Source organism: Anomaloglossus baeobatrachus, chromosome 4, assembly GCF_048569485.1.
Source record: "Anomaloglossus baeobatrachus isolate aAnoBae1 chromosome 4, aAnoBae1.hap1, whole genome shotgun sequence".
NCBI classification, from domain to species: Eukaryota; Metazoa; Chordata; class Amphibia; order Anura; family Aromobatidae; genus Anomaloglossus; species Anomaloglossus baeobatrachus.
This window is the reverse complement of record NC_134356.1, coordinates 350,805,760-350,811,525: the sequence shown is the minus strand read 5'-3', so window position 1 is coordinate 350,811,525 and position 5,766 is coordinate 350,805,760.

The following is a 5,766-nucleotide window of genomic DNA, read 5'->3' as shown; positions in this document are numbered from 1 at the left end:
CTGCTTGTCACATGTTGCAGAAGACCTATCTTAGTCGCCTCCACCCTTTTTAAGATGGTGGAGCCTGTTCTCCCATACCGATGATAGCTTTATGCAATCCCAGTCATTGTGCTTTGTTATCCAGTTGTTTGTGAACGTCCGTGTGCTTTTTGGTGTGTTATGGAAATACTCTTGTCTGATTATTTCCTCCCTTACTTTAGTTTCCTCCTGATCACGTATTGTCTATACCTCTGTGAGTGTTAGTTCCACCCCCGTATCTATTTGCGTGGGATTAACCACTCCTCTCCTGGGCTCTCCTGAGTGGAGGGAGGGGGCCACGAGACCAGGGTTGTTCACGAGCTAAGGCAAGGAAGGTGGTCTAAACATCATCACCTTCAGACATACTATTGGGATCAGGGTCAGCTAGAGTTCCTCTAGCCTGAATGTCTGTTTATGCTTCCCTGTTCCTAGTGATCCCATCACACCCCATGGCAAAGAGGTTGAGATACATCAGGCTTTATCATTACTGGTGCTGACAAGAAGTACTTCTTAAGACAGTTAAAAGCATATAAAGCACTCTCAATCCCTCTACAGAAGTTCATACCCTTCTTAGTCATGTCTGTAAGCGGTCTTGCTTTAGAAGACAAATTCTTATTAAACTTACAGTAATAATTAACAAAACCTAAACAACTAAGCCGGGGTTTGAGGTTCTCAGGATGGTCCCATTTCAAAAATAACCTGTAATTTAGTGGGACAGCAGCATCTAAATGGTTAAACAGCACCGATCAGAGCTAGCCCCTGTCACTACTGTTAAATGCAGATGCCAGATCTATAACACATACAACATCTACCTCAGCTCTTGAGCCCCATTAACACGTGCAGACCCCAGTGCAGACATATTGATATGTACACATGTGTTAAGAGGTTAAGGAGTCGATTTTTACATGTAAGACTGCTAATGCCACTAAGTGGCATTAGAGACCCTGTTCGTTCTCCATTCAACTTCCTGATTTTTCTGGTGCTCTCCAAGCCTTCTGTTCTGGCAGATATATCAAGTGATTGCTGCAGCCAGTCATCACTGCAGCATTGATTGCATCAAGCATTTACATGTCGGTAGGACCAGAAACAAATTTCTCTGCATCAGTGAGAAGAGGTTTGCTCCAGAAGAGAAGAATTAGAGACCATTGGGGGAAGTAGTGGATTGGCTGATGACTTTTTTTTAATTTTTTTGTCTATGCTAGGGTGTTTGGTACAAACTTAAAAAAGAACCCTTCAATAGTCAATTTTTTTATGCACTTTATCAAAATCAGTATTCAGTAATGGATTCTAAATGGAAAACACTTGTAAAGAAAAGACAGGCTCTGGTTCATTAAAGCCATTTTGCCAGTTTCCCTCACCTATGCAAAAGTGGGTGGAGCTTGGGTGTGATGGGGGAGCAGCAGGGGCGCAATGCCATGGCTTATCACCTTTCTGAAAAAAATCATAGATCCTAATTAATCAATACCAGTGATTTTCTCGCCAGTCTTTTTGAGGGGTTGTGATGGAGTCAAACGCATCGGATTCATGAAGAGGTGCTCAACCTATTTATGAATATGGAATGTCTGATGAGTTGCGTGTGCCTCTGTGTCATGCCAGGTATCTTACACCAGTCCATAACTGGGGTAAAATTTCTGGCGTAAGGAATGCCATAGCTCATCGTGAAGTGAATTAGAGGAGCCGTGGGTTCATATCCTTGTCACACCCTAGCTGCATTTATTTTGTTGTATCTGGCAAGAAAATGCAAGCATTTTGCACAACTTCAACTTTTTAAAGCAATTTACGACAGAATTCTGGCTAAACTGCCTTGATAAATTGGGGCCTTTGTCCATGCTCAGGCCCATGCCACTCATCAGATGCTCCTGATTCATGAAGAAGTGTGTGCCTCTATATCAGTCAGGAGCATCTGACTCCACCACCCTCCATCATCAAGACCATCAAGAAAATTGCCAGTCCTTATTTAAATCCATTTTTGACTCTGGCTTCAGCTTTAAATACTGCCTATAAATCCTGATTAATCTTCACAACAGATAGTTTTCTGTTGATTTTTTTCACACTTGCATGCAGTTTCTTGTATCCCTGCCATCTAACTTTCAATAAACTTTAGCTGTGACATTTGTTCCAATGCTTTTTCCCATACCACATGAAAAATACATATTTATGTATAAAAAAGTTTTTTAAAAAAATGAATGATTTAATTTGTCCTTTCACACCTTCACACCCGAGTGATTTTCCGTTTTTCATTTTCATCCCCCCCCTTCTTCTGAGAGATATGTTTTTTATTTTTCTGGCAGTATTGCCATGTGAGGGCTTATTTTTTGAGGGAAGAGTTGTATTTTGATTGACACCATTAGTTTTACCATATCGTGTACTGGAAAATAGGAAAAAATTCCTAATGTGGAGAAATAGTTAAAAAAGTGAAATTCCAAAATGGTTTTCTTTTTTTTTTTATTTACTATGTTCATTATATGGTAATACTGCTATGGCAGTATGATGCCTCAGGTCGATATCAGTTCGTAGATTCCAAACATGTGTACTTTTACTTTTATCTAAGTGGTGAAAAAAAAATTCAGAAGTTTGTCCAAAAAATAATAGCGCTTTTGTCGCTGTTTTCCAAGACCCGTAGCGCTCTCATTTTTCAGGGTCTGGGGCTCAGTGATGGTTTATTTTTTGTGCCTTGAGCTGAGATTTTTAATTTTACAATTTTTGTGTAAATGCAATGTGTTGTTCGCCTGTTATTGTATTTTAATGCAATGTTGCGGCGACCAAAAACCTGTGATTTTGTCATTTGGAAATTTCTTCTTGCTATATTGTGTACCGATCAGATTAATTGATTTTGTATTTGACAGATCAGGCATTTCTGAACACAGTGATACCAACACCACCAACAAAGCGACCTCTAAAACAATATTTTATTAATAAGTATTAAAAAAGACACTTATAGTATCCTCTCGTTCAACATAAAACATAGATACATCAAGAAAAACACATATAGTGCAGGTGTCAGTAAGTGCTATACCCGTACCAGATGGCAACATGGGAGAGAAGGAGTTCAGAGATGAATAACTGTTTTTTCAATATACAGTTAGGTCCAGAAATATTTGGACAGTGACACAATTTTCGCGAGTTGGGCTCTGCATGCCACCACATTGGATTTGAAATGAAACCTCTACAACAGAATTCAAGTGCAGATTGTAACGTTTAATTTGAAGGTTTGAACAAAAATATCTGATAGAAATTGTAGGAATTGTACACATTTCTTCACAAACACTCCACATTTTAGGAGGTCAAAAGTAATTGGACAAATAAACCAAACCCAAACAAAATATTTTTATTTTCAATATTTTGTTGCGAATCCTTTGGAGGCAATCACTGCCTTAAGTCTGGAACCCATGGACATCACCAAACGCTGGGTTTCCTCCTTCTTAATGCTTTGCCAGGCCTTTACAGCCGCAGCCTTCAGGTCTTGCTTGTTTGCGGGTCTTTCCGTCTTAAGTCTGGATTTGAGCAAGTGAAATGCATGCTCAATTGGGTTAAGATCTGGTGATTGACTTGGCCATTGCAGAATGTTCCACTTTTTTGCACTCATGAACTCCTGGGTAGCTTTGGCTGTATGCTTGGGGTCATTGTCCATCTGTACTATGAAGCGCCGTCCGATCAACTTTGCGGCATTTGGCTGAATCTGGGCTGAAAGTATATCCCGGTACACTTCAGAATTCATCCGGCTACTCTTGTCTGCTGTTATGTCATCAATAAACACAAGTGACCCAGTGCCATTGAAAGCCATGCATGCCCATGCCATCACGTTGCCTCCACCATGTTTTACAGAGGATGTGGTGTGCCTTGGATTATGTGCCGTTCCCTTTCTTCTCCAAACTTTTTTCTTCCCATCATTCTGGTACAGGTTGATCTTTGTCTCATCTGTCCATAGAATACTTTTCCAGAACTGAGCTGGCTTCATGAGGTGTTTTTCAGCAAATTTAACTCTGGCCTGTCTATTTTTGGAATTGATGAATGGTTTGCATCTAGATGTGAACCCTTTGTATTTACTTTCATGGAGTCTTCTCTTTACTGTTGACTTAGAGACAGATACACCTACTTCACTGAGAGTGTTCTGGACTTCAATTGATGTTGTGAACGGGTTCTTCTTCACCAAAGAAAGTATGCGGCGATCATCCACCACTGTTGTCATCCGTGGACGCCCAGGCCTTTTTGAGTTCCCAAACTCACCAGTCAATTCCTTTTTTCTCAGAATGTACCCGACTGTTGATTTTGCTACTCCAAGCATGTCTGCTATCTCTCTGATGGATTTTTTCTTTTTTTTCAGCCTCAGGATGTTCTGCTTCACCTCAATTGAGAGTTCCTTAGACCGCATGTTGTCTGGTCACAGCAACAGCTTCCAAATGCAAAACCACACACCTGTAATCAACCCCAGACCTTTTAACTACTTCATTGATTACAGGTTAACGAGGGAGACGCCTTCAGAGTTAATTGCAGCCCTTAGAGTCCCTTGTCCAATTACTTTTGGTCCCTTGAAAAAGAGGAAGCTATGCATTACAGAGCTATGATTCCTAAACCCTTTCTCCGATTTGGATGTGAAAACTCTCATATTGCAGCTGGGAGTGTGCACTTTCAGCCCATATTATACATATAATTGTATTTCTGAACATGTTTTTGTAAACAGCTAAAATAACAAAACTTGTGTCACTGTCCAAATATTTCTGGACCTAACTGTATGTAGGGTGAGACCTATCTACATGAATCCTAGATTCCCCTTCCTAGCAGCGGAGGGTGCCTTAATATTTTGGACATCCCCCCGCTCCAGATGACTCACCCTCTCTGTCCCTATTTATGTCTAGTAGGGGCAACCACCACCAGAACGAGGTTTTACAGACTGTGATACAGACAGAACCACAAACATACAAATCAACAATTTCTGCGTTAAATATGCAATATAGTTCCCTAGTCGTATAGGTTTCTCTAATTGAGGAACAGAATAAATTGGTTGTTAGGTTGGAGTCGAGAGGTCTACTTATCTTACAGACACCCTCAACTCTCCCGACGTGTTTCTCCCCTCCTAATGCAATAAAAGGGGATCAGTTAGAATAAGTCCTCACTATGACATATATGAGCTAGTGTTGTCAATCAGGAATAATATTTCAAAGGATGGTTATCAAATACTTCATATAATCCATCCAGGAGGTTAAAAGATACCACCGCTTTCTATTGATTGATTCCTGATTCTAGATTTATCAAGGCACTGTGCAAATGTCAAATAAATGGCTCATTACAGGTGGCAAGACCCATATAATCTCTGCAGATAGTCTTGATTGTCAGTTTAGGGACAATCCACATCTAATTCTAATGCCTGCTTTACACGAGTCGACCGATCGTGCGATTTCACGATCGAACGTACCCGCCCCCGTCGTTTGTGCATCACGGGAAAATCGCTGCCCATGTCGCACAAAGTCGTGAACCCCCCGTCACACGTACTTACCTGCTGAGCGACCTCGCTGTGGGTGGCGAACATCCACTTCCTGAAGGGGGAGGTACGTTCGGCGTCACAGCGATGTCACACAGCCGCCGGCCAATAGAAGCGGAGGGGCGGAAATGAGCAGGACGTAAACATCCCGCCCACCTCCTTCCTTCCGCATAGCCGCCGGGAGCCGTGGGACGCAGGTAAGCTGGGTTCATCGTTCCCGGGGTGTCACACGGAGCGATGTGTTCTGCCCCGGGTACGATGAACAACCG